The following is a 15,905-nucleotide window of genomic DNA, read 5'->3' on the forward strand; positions in this document are numbered from 1 at the left end:
TTGACAGGTAGAGTTATAGACAGAGATAGAGAGACAGAGAGAAAGGTCTTCCTCCCGTTGGTTCACCCCCAAAATGACCGCTACGGCAGAAACTGCTGCGATCCAAATCCAGGAGCCAGGTGCTGCTTCCAGGTCTCCCATGTGGGTTGCCGGGGCCCAAGCACTTGGGCCATCCTCCACTGCCTTCCTGGGCCATAGCAGAGCGCTGGACTGGAAGAGGAGCAGCCGGGACTAGAACCGGCGCCCATAGGGATGCCAGTGCTGCGGGTGGAGGATTAACCAAGTGAGCCATGGCACCAGCCATGGCAATATCCTCCAAACTACTGTCTTTACTCTTTTGCTCCTCTTGAAACTTTTATGTACACCATAGCAAGTATCATCTTTAAGCTGAAAAGCAGATCATGCTCCTTGTTTCAAATATTCTGATGATTTCCAATTATAGTTGGCTTCAAATGAAAACATTTAATCATGACCTACAAGGTCCTACTTTATGGCCTTTGCATGTTTTTTGAAATATAACAATATGATTCCTTCTTCAGGGTTTGCTATAGTCTGAATGACTGTGTTCTCCTGCAAATCATATTAAAATTTTATCCATGGCGTGATGGTAATAGGAGGTAAAGGCTTTGGGAGGTGATTAACTTATGAAGGGAGAGACCATATAAATGAGAGGTCTGAGGGCTAGCTAGCTCCTTCTACCATTTAAGCACACAGCTGGAAAGTAATATTCCGTTTCATGAAACAGGAAGTGGGCCTTCATCAGATACTGAATCTACAGGCAACTGAATCTTGGACTTAGTTACCAGAACAGACAGAAATAAATTTCTGCTGTTTGTAAGTCACATAGTCTTTGTTTTAACAGCCCTGATGAACTGACTAATTTGGGTCTGCCATCTAAAGAGAAGCCAGGACCTACTTTTCAAGACACAGTGTTTGCAATCCTTGTCCCTTTTGCACTTCTTTCAGCATACTGATAACTGTCATTAGTTCAGACAGGTCTTCTCTCTTGCTATCTTTCGCTATCCCTTCATGGTGAAATTTTATTTATTTTTTTTCCCTTGTTAATATCTGTCTCCCCTCCTAAAACATGGGCTCCATAAAGAAGAGGGTTTGGCCAAATTCCTACTGTGTTTAAAGATCATTTGACACACAGTAGCTGATCTGTAAACAATATTGGATGAATGACTAGATGAATTTAAATTCATATAAATATGCTATATGTAAATATTGCTAATTCACTTTTAATAACATCTAGATGGCTGAGTTATATAAAGTAATTGGCAATTATATAATGCCTGGTAATTTACAAAGTACCTTCATAGATTATCTTATATAATTATGAGAATTTAGATATATTTAAGCACCTTTGTTTTGCAAATAGAATAGCACGAAGAGTGCTTGAGTGACTTTCTCCGGGTCCTAGACCTACTGAATTGTTGGATCAGAGGGAATCGCAGATCCTACGAATTTCTTCCTTACTGGCTGAGCTTCAGTATAATGTGTAATTGTTTTGTGTTCAATGTAGTATAATAGACACAGAGAGAATAAATCCTAACCATATGGTCACATAGTTTCTCAGGCAAGACTGCATTTTAAAAAATGAATTTTTCAAATAATTTATCCTTCGATTAAACAACGGTTCAGAGAAAAAATACCAATTAGCCTGTCTAATTTTCTTTGTATAGAAGAAATGTTATATTTGCTGTTACAATGCTCTGAACATAAATCAATAACCATGCACTTGAGTCAGAATGATTTTGGTATGCTGCATCTGATACATTATATGTAATTACATTACATATATGTAATGATTACATATGTATGATGACATTATATGTAATTTATGAATTTAAAGTTACTATATTGTGGTTCCTTTCATTTCTTTTTTCAGTAGCTCTGAAGTTAAAGTTGTTTAAACCCAAGACTTCAGGAAGCAATAGGAAAAGATACACCTTATTTGTTATACAACTACAAGCACTATTTTTCTGTTATGTGATATATCGAATTACAGGATTATTTCTGTGTTCTGTTTTCAAGATGTCAATAATTTATTTTGAAACTTCATTATCATACTTACATGAATAAAAACATTAGAGACATTAGAAAGGCCCTATTACTCATGATGAATAAAATGTACATCACGATACTTAAAATTTCTGTGATGTATATGATTCTCTTCATGTACATATACTGTATTTATGTTCTACACAATATTCTAGCATATCTTTTAATGTTTAGGTTTCATTATGAGGTCAACAGTAATAATCTCTGTAATAACCATTTCAGAAGTTGCCATCGATGAGATTAAAGACATACATGTCATGAATCATAAAAAAGTACAAATGCTAGAACATGATTTTAAAAGACTAGTGTCTATGACAACTACCTTGAAAGACATGGTATTTTCAAATTTGGTGGAATATGAGATTCCCCCTTCTTCCCAGTATACTTATTTGGAAATCTTACCTGAATTGTGCTCTGACCACTCAGTTAGATTTTTCTTTAATTATAAATAATGGTTTAGGATAATCCCGTCTAAAATAACTCACACATCTCACACATTCATCAGATGCTCATATATTTATTGACTACTGTGCTAGTTACTTGAAATAAAATATGAATATGAAATGATCTTCTAAAACACCTACAGTCTAGTGAGACAAACAAAGAAAGAATTATTATGTGCTTTTCCATTTATCTGACAGCTGCTGTGAATGCAGGTATACTCTGGTTCATTTTATTTAATAAGAGATTTTATTATGAATGAACACACAGACAGGCTGATATATATATAATTTGTATGAGGTTAGCATGAACTCAAACATTAAAGATTGATTCACCCTCAGACTGGAGACAAAATCATGTTTTGGAGCCTTCATGGTGAGTTCTATAACCAGGAAAGTGGAAATTTAAAGAAGAAAGATGACTTGAAATCCAAGCAACTTCTGCTACTAATGCTGTTTTTCCAATTCACCATATTTAGTGCACAGTCAGCACATAAATACTATATAGTTTTGAAGGTAAGCATGCCCAAAATGGCAAGTAGAACACTGAAAAATAATTTTCAGTGGATGTTTCAATATGGATTTCAGATTTCTAAATTTAATTCTGAATACAGGCATATGCTTATTAGCAATTGTAAATATAGTTCCAATGTTTCACAGAACTTTTTATGGAATGAGAAACTGATGTATGTTTTCATGTTAATTTTATATTTTAACAGGTGTAAAACCTAGCCATAGAGAGGAATTAGCTTATATTGAATAATATAAAATTTGATTTCACCTTAACTATTATGTTTCATCATGCTATATTTAAGACATGTATAAAACCTTAAAAAAACCCAAAATGTACCTCTTATAGAATTTTGAAATAAATATTTTGCCACTAAAATATTCATGGAATTGAAAATTTGGGATTTAACCATTCAATGTACTATTTATCATTAACAAACTACTTGGCAGGATCTGAGACTGCAATGAAAAATGTTTTAAGAAAGAATGAGCCGGTGCCGCGGCTCACTAGGCTAATCCTCTGCCTGCGGCGCCGGCACACTGGGTTCTAGTCCCGGTCGGGTGCTGGATTCTGTCCCAGTTGCCCCTCTTCCACTCCCTGCTGTGGCCAGGGAGTGCAGTGGAGGATGGCCCAAGTGCTTGGGCCCTGCACACCATGGGAGACCAGGATAAGTACCTGGCTCCTGCCATTGGATTAGCGCGGTGCGCCGGCCGCAGCGCGCTGGTCGCGGCGGTCATTGGAGGGTGAACCAACGGCAAAAGGAAGACCTCTGTCTCTCTCTCTCACTGTCCACTCTGCCTGTCAAAAAAAAAAAAAAAGAAAGAAATCAAGAGATTTATGAAAAGTACAGCCAATTCAATGAGGGAAAGTATGGGCTTACCTGTTTTGTATATCTATTACCTAGTAGATTCCCAAAATATAATTATTTTAATACAATTCTAACAGTAAAAATCAGTACAATGGGCTTGAATTTGGGGCATACTTGGTAAAGCTGCTGCCTGAGATGCATCACATATAGGCACTGATCTGTGCCCTAACTGCTCATTCCAATCCAGCTCCATGCTCGTCACCTGGGAAAAGCAGCAGAAGAGGGTCAAGGTGCTTGACGCTGCCTCTCATGTGGAGAACCCCAGATAAAACAGATTCCTGGCTTTGGCCTGGCCCAGCCCTGGCCATTGTGACCATCTGAGGAGTGAACCAATAGATGGAAGATCTATCTCAGTTACACTTTCAAAATTAACAATTCTTTAAAATGAAAAAAAAAAAAAAAAACCTCAGGACAAAAATTTATCCACCATTGGTTACAAAAGTTGTTTTGCATCACCTATAACTTTTAGAATGTATTTCTCACCCATATCTTTTCCTTAGGATAACAGAAATCTATATATAAACTTATTGTTAAGTGCAACCTGGAGATTTCAACGCAGCTAAATAGGGAAAACACACTGCTTACAGGAATGGAAAACAGCAGGAAAAAAAAAAAAAGTGGAGGAAGTGCATTTCCAGGGGTGAGTTGGAGAGAAATCTGCAGTGAAATTCCACAGAAGGAAGAGAGATTCAGTGGGTCATCATGGAAGGTGTGGATGCACAGCAACTAGTGCAGACAAAATACATGATCCCCACAGCCAAGAGCCAGAGAATACACAGCTTTGAATGCCGCAGCCCACACAACTGGTGATACTGCTGGAAGAAGAGGCTGCAGACCACACCGTCTTTGAGTCTAGCCTGGAGACCTGACAGGGTCAAGGCACCCACCTAACCCAGTAAAAAGAAAAGTATCTTTCTTTCTCCCCAACCCCTCACAAGGGCGCCCGGAAACTGGCAGGAAAGCTGCCATTGTGACACCAGTAGCTGTTCTGGAGTCTTTGTGCTGCATGTAATCCATGGATTTTGCCAGAGGGAAAAATTCATGTTTCCCATTGATTTTGAGTCTGCCTGGGAGGGTTGATATAAGGCTGGGCACCCACCTAGGACTGTGAGATGCCCCGGTCTCTCAATACATTACAGGCTCTGAGGCTCAAACTGCCAATTTGGAGCACCCACAAGCATCTGACTCTGTGAACATCTGCTCCCAAGGATGGCACAAGCTAGTGGTGCGGTGTGGATCCTCTGAACACCATGACTATGGGAGCCTTGGGTGCTATAACTGTGGGAATTCTGTGAATATACAATAGGGGAGAGGGTGTAGCTGGGTCTCTGGGCAATCACTGTGTCCAGCCCCAGAGGCTCAGACCTCTCTGACTGTTCAGGGTGTGTACTGAAGTGGGACGCATCCACAGAAGAACTGCACAGAGCTTTTGTGCAGTTCATGAGACAGCACAGGTAAGTGTTGTACCCACTGTGGGCTAACCCTGGACACTGATCACCTTGGAAGACAGGAAGTGAGGATGTGATTATGCCAAAAGAGGTGATCATGCACTCCCCTATGCTGATCACAGAAGAGATCTTCCAAGCCCAAATTGGGTGTCATCCTGGATACTGGCCCAAAGTTGGAACACTACCAGAGCTCCCTGGCCACAACCAATACATACCTATGGGTATTCTTAAAACAGCAGACACTCTGCTAAGTCACAGGAGCATAGTTAAAAAATCCTTAGGAGAAAATCAACAATTACTTGGACAAATGCTTAAAAATAAATCCAGAAATTAGAGAAACAAGAATGAGGAAGATAATATGACTCCCCCAAATGAATACTACAATACTTTAATATTAGAATATGAAGATGAAGAAATTGAGGAAATGGCTGAAAAGTAATTCAAAAGATTGATCATAGGGTCACTCAGAAGCAATGAGAAGCAAATTCACATTTAAGAAATCTAAATGGGGCTGGTGCTGTAGTGTAACAGGCAAAGCTGCCACCTGCAGTGCCAGCATCCCATATGGGCTCTGGTTCAAGTCCCTGCTGCTCCACTTCTGATCCAGCTCTATGCTAAGGCCTGGGAAAGCAGTACAAGATGGCTCAAGTCCTTGGGCGACAGCACCCACATGGGAGACCCGGAAGAATCTCCTGGTTCCTGGCTTTGTATTAGCATAGCTCCAGCCCTTTTGGCCAACTGGGGAGTGAACCAGCAGATGAAAGACCTCTCTCTCTCTCTCTCTCTCTTTCTTTCTCTGCCTCTCCTTCTCTCTCTGTGTAACTCTGGCTTTCAAGTAAATAAATAAAATAATCTTTAAAAAAAAACCAGAAATCCATATATGACATGGAGGAAAAATTTTCCCAATTTAGAATTTGAAGAGAAATCAAACTGACATGTTAGAAATGATGAAATCAATGTTAAATAAAAATATAGTGGAAGGTCTTAAAAACAGACTTAGTGATGCAGAAGAAAGAAAATCCAAGCTAGAAGACAAATCTTTGGAAATATCTCAGACAAAAAAAAAAAAAAAAAAAAAAGAAGAAGTTATAAAAAATAAAAACAGCGTTGCAAGTTTATGAGATAGTATAAAGGTCTCAACGTAGATGCCTTAGGTTATTCTGAAGGTGTGTAAATAAGGAATGGATTAGAAGTGCTATTCAGTGAAATAACTAAAGAAAATTGCTCTAATATGGAGAACGAAATGGGCAACCAAATACATAAGAAACACACAACTCCTAATAGACATGATCAGAAAAGATCTTCACCATGACACATTGTAGTCATTCTTTCAACAGTAAAACAAAGATTCTAAGGTGTTCACAAGAGAAATGCCAGATTACTTTCAGAGAATCTCCAATTAGACTCAAGGCTGACTTCTATTCAGAAACCCTACAGGAAAGGAGAGAATGGAGAGACATAGTCCAAGTCCTAAAAAGAAAACATAAAACTGTCAACCCAGAATACTGTACCCTGCAAAGCTCTCATTTATCAATTAAGGAGAAATAAAACCTCTCATAATAAACAGAAATTGAAAGAATTTGTCAGTTACTCATCCAGCCTTACAAATGATACTTAAGCATGTGTTACACCCAGAAGCACAGAAAGAGAGTTCATAATTATGAAAGAATATGAAGGCAGAAAATCTCCCAGTAAAAGTACAAGGGGAATACACAACAAACAATAGAAATATTTATGGAAAAATAATTGGTCCTAATCATTATTTATCAACAGTAACTATGAATGTAAATGACATAAGTTCTCCATTTAACAGATACAGACTGGGGGAATAGATTAGAAAACAAGACCCATCTATTTTCTACCTATAAAAAACACACCTCATCAACAAAGAGACACAAAGAATTAAAGAGAGAGATGGAAAAAGTTATTGCAAGCTAATGCAAAGCAAAAATGAGAGGCTTTGGTCATTCTAATATCAGACAAAATAGACTTCACCAAAACACAGGTTAAGAGACACAAGGGTAGTATGTAATGATAAAGGGATCAATTCAAAAGGAAGATATGACTATAATAAATAGTGAATACATGCACCCAGTGCCAGGGCACCTGGCTTTTAAAACAAATATTAAAAGATCTAAAGGGGCCTTTCCAGCTTGGGCCCTACAAGATGGCTCCGGCTAAGAAGGGTGGCGAGAAGAAGGGCTGTTCTGTCATCAACGAAGTGGTGACCCGCGAGTATACCATCAACATTCACAAGCGCATCCACAGCGTGGGCTTCAAGAAGCGTGCCCCTCGGGCACTCAAAGAGATCCAGAAGTTTGCCATGAAAGAAATGGGGACTCCAGATGTGCACATTGATACCAGGCTCAACAAATCCTTCTGGGCCAGAGGAATAAGGCACGTCCCATACTGCATCCACATGAGGTTGTCGAGAAAACGTAATGAGGATGAAGATTCACCAAACAAGCTCTATACTTTGGTTACCTATGTACCTGCCACTACTTTCAAAAATCTACAGATAGTCAGTGTGGATGAGAACTGATAAAAGTTGTAAAACTGCAAAAAAAAAAAAAAATCTAAAGGGAGAAACAGACTCCAATATAATAGTCATGGGGGATGCCAACACTCTGCTTTCATTCATTGGCAAATTAACTACATAGAAAATCAACAAAGAAACAACAGAGCTAATTGACAGTATGGATCAAATGGACCTAACTGATATCTACAGAATCTTTTATCCCACGATTGCAGAATAAACATTGTTTTCATCAGCGCATGGAACTCTCTACAATAGCACATATGCTAAGTCATAAACCAAGTATCAGCAAATTGAAAAAAAAATTTATATTATACCTTGCTTCTTTTCTGACCACAATAGAATGAAGCTGGAAATTAAAAACTCAAGAATCTCTGGAACATATGCAAATACATGGAGACTGAACAACATGGTCCTGAATAAATAGTGGGTCATAGAAGAACTCAAAATGGAAATCAAATAATTTCTGAGAATGAATCAAGATGACAATATATCAAAAATTATGGGATGTAGCAACAGCAGTGTTAAGAGGGAAACTTGCAGTAAATAATGTCTATATCAGGAAACTGGAAAGGCAAATAAATGAGCTATAAATTCATCTCAAGCACATAGTAAACAACAACAACCCAAAGTCAAAATTAGCAGGAGAAATAATTATAATTAGAGAATTAAAAAATTGAAACCAAAAAACAATGCAAACTCAGTGGAATGAAGTTTTTTTTTGAAAAAATAAACAAAATTGATATAGCATTGGATCACTAAGAAAAAAAAAAAAAAGCAGAAGACCCAAATCAAGAAAATCAAAAGGGAGGTATAACATGGATATCAAAACAAAAAGAATCATCAGGAATTATTATAAGCAGTTATATATCAACAAATTGGAAAATCTAGAATAAATAGATTCCTGGACACATCAAAATTAAGAAGATATAGAAAACCTAAACAGACCAATAACCAAAACTGAGAATGAGTTAGTAATAAAGGCCCTCCCAACAAAGAAAAGCCCCAGTACCTGACCTCTTCATGACCGAATTCTACTAGACATTTTTTTTTTTTTTTTTTTTGACAGGCAGAGTGGACAGTGAGAGAGAGAGACAGAGAGAAAGGTCTTCCTTTGCCGTTGGTTCACCCTCCAATGGCCGCCGCTGCAGCCGGCGCACCGCGCTGATCCTGGCAGGAGCCAGGAGCCAGGTGCTTTTTCCTGGTCTCCCATGGGGTGCAGGGCCCAAGCACCTGGGCCATCCTCCACTGCACTCCCTGGCCATAGCAGAGAGCTGGCCTGGAAGAGGGGCAACCGGGACAGAATCCGGCGCCCTGACCGGGACTAGAACCCGGTGTGCCGGCGCCGCAAGGTGGAGGATTAGCCTATTGAGCCACGGCGCCGGCTCTACTAGACATTTTTTTAAAAAATGATTTATTTATTTATTTAAAAGTCAGAGTTACACAAAGAGAGAAGGAAAGGTAGAGGCAGAGAGATAGGGAGGTCTTCTATTTGCTGCTTCACTCCTCAATTGGCCACAATGGTTAGAGCTGCACCGATCCAAAGCTGGGAGCCAGGAGCTTCCTCTGGATCTCCTATGAGGGTGTAGGGGCCCAAGGATTTGGGCCATCTTCTACTGCTTTCCCAGGTCATAGTAGAGAGCTGGATTGGAAGTAGAAGAGCCAGGTATCAAACCAGCACCCATATGAGATGCCAGCACTGCAGGCGGCAGTTTAACCCACTACGCCACAGAGCCAGCCCCTCTACTAGACTTTTAAAGAAATAATTCCAATATTGCTAAAGCTATTCAAAACAATTGAAAGGGAGAGAATCCCCACAAACTCCTTCTATGAGGTCAGAATCACCTTAATTCAAAAATCAGAAAAATATACAACCAATATTGACTAATATACCTGATGAATATAGTCCCATAAATCCTCAACAAAATACTAGCTAACTGAATCCAAAAGTACTTCAGAAAGATCATATACCCAGACCAAGTGGGATTTATTTCTGGTATGCAGAGATGTTTCAAATTTATAAATCAAATAGTATGATACATCACATTAAAAAATTATAGAATAAAGACCATATGATTATCTCAATAGATTCAGAGAAAGTATTTGTTAACATACAACATCCTTTCATGATAAAAACGTTAAACAAACTGGAACTAGAAGGAACACTGCACAACTCATTAAAAGCAACTCATGACAAACCCACAGCCAGCATCTTATTGAACGGGGAAAAGCCGGAAGTATTTCCCCTAAGATCTGGAACCAGACATGGATCTATAATTTCACCATTGCTTTTCAAATAGTCCTGGATATTTTAGCCAGAGCCACTAGGCAAGAAAATCAAAGGAATGGAAATTGGAAAGTAGGAAGTAAAATTATCTCTATTTGCATATGATATGATTCTTTAAATAGGGGAACCCAAAAGACTATACTAAGAGACTCATAAAAGAGTTTGATAAATTTGTGGGATATAAAATAAGCAAATGAAAATCAATAGACTTTGTACACAGAAAATGTCATGGCTGAGAAAGAACTTGCAAGATCAGTTCCATTCACAAAGGCTATAAAAATTATACACCCTGTAATATATTTAACCAATAAAGTCAAAGATCTCTACAAAGAAAATTATAAAACAGTAAAGAAAGGAATAGAATATATAACAAATTGGAAAAATCTTCCATGTTCATGGATTGCAAGAATTAATATCTTTAAGATATCCATACTACTGAAAGTAATTTACAGATTCAAGGTGATCCAATCAAAATCCAATAACATTTTTCTTCTCAGAACTACAAAAAAGATTAAAACTCATATGGAAACACAAGAGACCCTGAATAGCAAAATCAACCTTAAAGAAAAGTAACAAAGCCAGAGGCATCACAGACTGAATTTCAAGACATGCTTCAGGGAAGTTATAATCAAAACAGCCTGGTACTGCCCCCAAAATAAATACGTGGAACAACGGAACAGAATAGAAACTCCAGAAATAATCCATGCATCTACAACCAACTAATCTTTGACAAAGGAGCTAAAATCAATTCCTGAAAAAGGACATTCTCTTCAACAAATGATTCTGAGAAAATTGGATCTCAGCATGTAGAAATACAAACTAGACCCCTACCTTACACCTTATACAAAAATCAACTCAAAATGGATTAAGGATCTAAATCTATGACCTGATACCATGAAAATTACTAAAGAATAACATTGGGGAAAATCTGCAAGACATTGGCATAGGAAAGACTTCCTGGAAAAGACCTCATAAGCACAGGTAACCAAAGTCAAAATATGCAAATAGGATTACATCAATCTGAGAAGCTTCTGCACTGCAAAGGATACACTCAGCAAAGTGAAAGGGCAACTGACATAATGGCAGGAAATATTTGCAAACTAGACAACTGATAAAGGATTAATATCCAGAATTTCTAAGAGCTCAAGAAACTCAACAATAACAAAACAAACATCTCCATTTCAAAATAGGGAAAGGACTTGAACAGGCATTTTCCAAAAGAGGAAATCCAAATGGCCAATAGAAGCATAAAAAAAAATGTTCAGGATCACTAACCATCAAGACAATGCAAATCAAAGCCACAATGATGTTTCACCTCACCCATTAAAATGGCTCTCATACCTAAATTAACAATGAATTTTGGCAAGGATATAAGGGAAAAGGTAACCTAATCCACTGTTCATAGGAATGTAAACTATTACAGCCATTGTGCAAGACAGTATAGAGAGACTTCAGAAAGCTGAAAATAGATCTATCATATGACTCATTCATCCCACTCCTGGGAATTTACCCAAGAGAAATGAAATCAGCATATGAAAGGGTTATTTGTAGTTCCATGTACATTGTAGCTCAATTCACAATAGCTAAGATATGGAATCAACCCAGATGTCCACTAACAGATGACTGGATATAGAAATTGTGGTATGTATAAAAATATATATGGAATATATATATATATATACCCATATATATATATATATGGAATACATAGTATGAAATACTACTCAGCTGTAAAAAAGACTGAACTCTTCTCTTTTGCAACAAAATAGATTCAACTGGAAACCATTATACTTAGTGAAATAATCTAGTCCCAAAAAGACAAAGAACCACATGTTTTCCATGGTCTGTGGTAACTAATAGGGTACCAAAAAAGTAATGCACTGGAGTCAAATTCACATTTTGAGATTGTTTATAGCCCTAGTTTCCACCATTGAGGTGGATTACTATTTGTTGAATTCTTTACTTAGTGTATGGTTAATCTGATGAGTATAAGCTAAATTAGATCATTGTAAAAATTAAGAGAAGGAATAAGAGAGGAAGGAAGAGGTAGGGTAAGAGCACAGGTGGGATGGAGGGTAGGATGGAAAATACCACTATGTTCCTAAACTTGTATATATTTATTACTGGAAATTTTTTAAGTTAAATTAAAAAAATAAAAATGTAACATTGTTACTAAAAGTTAAGCAATGATTCTATACTTGAATAATTCTAACCACAATGACAACTGTATTGATGTTGTTAATGGTGGTATAACAAATGTAATGCAAATTCACTGTAATAAACTAATCATGAAGATTATATAATGAAATGTGAAACTCTCATCCCCGATTCTAATATGCCTGTCAATTCAAATCACTCTTCATTATCGACTTTCTCCCATAATGTATTTTGAATATTACAAATATATATACTTCATTCTAATAACTTCATATTGTCTTAATTGGACACAGAATAATTTATCTATGAGTACTCTGTTAACTAAATTTATCTAAATTCCAGTCCTTCTTTTTACCAGTAATGTGGCAATGAAGTATATCTTTATATATATACTCATATGTATTTGTTGGATGGATTTCTTGGAGTGGTATGTCTGTGTCATAATCAAATCTGGAGGAAAATCTGCAACACATATGAAAAGAGATTCAATTTCTTACATGGGAATGGATTTATTCAAGGAAAAAAAAGACAAATTTAAAAATCCAATTGAATAACATATAGAGCATGAATAAACAAAAACTATAAAGTTCTCAATAAACATATAAAAAGCTTAACCTCTTCCATCCTGAAATAAGCATGAATTTTAAAAAGCATGCATACACTTGTGTTTTGAACTAGTACAATGGCAAAGACAGAAACACTTATTACTGCCTAGCATTGCTAACCTCGTAGAGCCACAAACACTCTTACATCTAGTATGTTGGAAGATGTATAATGCACTGCAAGCTCTTTACTGGATGACATGGCAACATCTATGCATAATTATAATTATTACACTTACATTGAAATTTATTAGTATTTATAAAATATTCTTTGCAACATCCGAGAAAAACTTTCAAACAGCTGCTGTAATATAAAACATATTCTATAAGCAGGTACAGTTGGGATGTGTGCTGGGGTATTCTGTTGATTTATGTATGAGTGCCACATAAGTTCATTTCAATCACATTTAGTTTATTCACTTGGTTTCATTCTGAAGGAACAAATTCATTCTGATCATTTTGTCTGTGGTTGAGAAAATTGAACTCTAACAGATTGCAGTCCCAGTAGAAATTGCCTAGTGTTAGAGCTGCAAGTAATTGCTAAACTCCCACGTGCCTCAGGGGAGAAAGTATGTCCTTGATTAGAAAAACATGCAAGGGAAAAAAAAAAAAGCACTAAGCTCCTAGTTAATGGGCAAGATAGCATTCTCTGTTAAGTGCTTTAGAGCAACAAGGCACATTCTTCTCCATTTTTACTAACTAGAGGATTAATTTATATTCCAAAAGAAATGTTAAAATTCTAATCATTCTTCATCATTAAATAGGGATTCTATATCTTCTTATTACCATATAGAAGGGCAGTTTAATTCAAATGTGGTAGGTAAATATATAAATCCAAGGGACATATTTAAATTCATTTAATATATAATTCTAAATTACATACTTCTGACAACACTGCCACAAATGAAATAGGATATTTTTCTGTCCAATTACAATGTATTCTACAGTCAAGAAATCAGTATGCTGTAGCAATGTTAGCACTTCGATTGTTTCTAGTGTACCAGAGACTATTATTTCTGTCTGTCAAGGAGGAAAAAGGGATTTTTTTATTTGTTTACTCCATTTCTGATATTTTGACCATAAACTAGTATATAATTTATATATCGTCAAACTCATCAGAAAATTTATATTGAAGTCACTGAAAATATCAACCAAAACAGAATTACATTTAGGACATGTATACGAAATTCAAAACTTTCATGGAAAATGAAATAAAAGAACAATACACACATTTCCAGAAACATTTTAAGTTCCCATATGTGTGATACGTTGGTGTTATCATTATCAAATACCTATTTTTCTCTAATGTCTATTCACAATAGCAAAGAATCTCTCAAGAGAGCCAAAGCAACAGCTGATGAACACAAAATGTAAACTTAACGTACATCCACATAAATGTGCCCATATTGGAACCAGATGAGCAGTAACTGACAAATATGTAGTTAAATAAACTCAGAGAAATTCATATATTCAAAAATCTGTGCATCACATATGTATTTATATACATATGTAGTGCATATATAAAAGGTTTTAGGGCACATCAGAAATTCTTTCAAGGAAAAAGCAAACTGTTCCCAGAATCAAATTCTTCTATGATACATGAATAAATCACTTTTAATGCTTTGAAAAATTACAATAAAAATAATAAATGCAACAATGACAATACCACAAACATTCACCATAATTGTATCCTGGTTTTGTATGCACAGGGCTACATATAGAAGTTAAATTGTTCAAAAAGACTGTTCTCCCTCCCTCAGTACATTAAAATGCAAGATACATATATAGGTAAAAATTTCATGTAAAGCAAATTCAGCTTTTCACTAGCCTTGTGATTGTGCCTTAATAACTCTCAAAAAAGTAATAAGCATTATTTAAATTAAGTTACATCTCAACAGAATTACTTCTTAATAGTCTTTTTAAAGAGACCAAGAAAAGTTGATGTGTATATAATAGTAGGTTCATATAGACTGAGTTCTATCTTTATAGATTCAGAAGAAGATGCTTTGATTATATTTGAAAATACATGACCATAACTTTATTGAAACTTGTTTTATAATTAAGAATAATGTTAAGACTTTTATTATTATTCTAAATATTGATCCTGCAATGCATTTTGATTTAAAAAGAACATTATAGGGCCAGTACCGTGGCATAGTAGGTTAATTCTCCACCTGCGGCACCAGCATCCCATGTGAGTGCTGGTTCTGGTCCCTGCTGCTCCTCTTCCAATCCACCTCTCTGCTGTGGCCTGGGAAAGCAGTAGAAAATTGCCCAAGTGCTTGGGCCCCTGCACCCACATGGGAGACCTGGAAGAAGCACCTGGCTCCTGGCTTCAGATCGGCACAGTTCCAGCCCTTGCGGCCATTTGGGAGTGAACCAGCATAAGGAAGACCTTTCTCTCTGTCTCTCCCTCTCACTGTCTGTAACTCTACCTCTCAAATAAATAAACAAAACCTTTAAAGAAGAAATAAAAAGAACATTATGTAGTGTATTGTAATAATGCACTTAATCTTTTCTAAAAAGTGAAACTTTATAAAAAAGTAATTATTTATCTTTTTCACACCTGAGAAAATTAAGCTCTATTGATATTATAGAACTTCTCTAACATAAAACTTGCAAATGATGGAGTTTTTTACCAAAACACAGTATGAAGTGTTTCAAGGAATATAAACACTATGAAACATCTGAAAGTATAAGGACTTGCAAAAGGATATATGAAAATTCAATTGTTAAGATAATAGAGCTCTAGCTCTGCTATTGTATTCATCTACATCCTCAATCCTTTTTCAAAAGAATAGATTAATTGCTTTAATATACATAAAGCTAAACATTCAAGTAATGACCAAATAAATTCAGGGCTCTCTATTACTTAAAATTTCAAAGGCAAATAAATTCATATCTTTATCACGTCAAGTCCTTGATTTGTAAGCAACAAACTCTAAAGGTGCCATATATTCAGAGAGTGTCATGTGTTATCAGAATTAATGTG

General features: G+C 36.4%; 1 protein-coding gene and 1 pseudogene across 5 annotated transcripts in view; one reads left to right on the forward strand and one right to left on the reverse strand.

The window, feature by feature from the left end:
- The window catches only part of MGAT4C (MGAT4 family member C), a 798,266-nt gene that overhangs the window by 660,782 nt on the left and 121,579 nt on the right, over positions 1-15,905 (reverse strand). The gene's annotated exons all lie outside the window — the stretch shown is intronic.
- Positions 7,499-7,873, forward strand: LOC127491045 (large ribosomal subunit protein eL31 pseudogene; annotated as a pseudogene).

This window comes from Oryctolagus cuniculus, chromosome 11, assembly GCF_051225735.1.
Source record: "Oryctolagus cuniculus isolate XC-2025 breed Fujian yellow rabbit chromosome 11, ASM5122573v1, whole genome shotgun sequence".
Taxonomy (NCBI): domain Eukaryota; kingdom Metazoa; phylum Chordata; class Mammalia; order Lagomorpha; family Leporidae; genus Oryctolagus; species Oryctolagus cuniculus.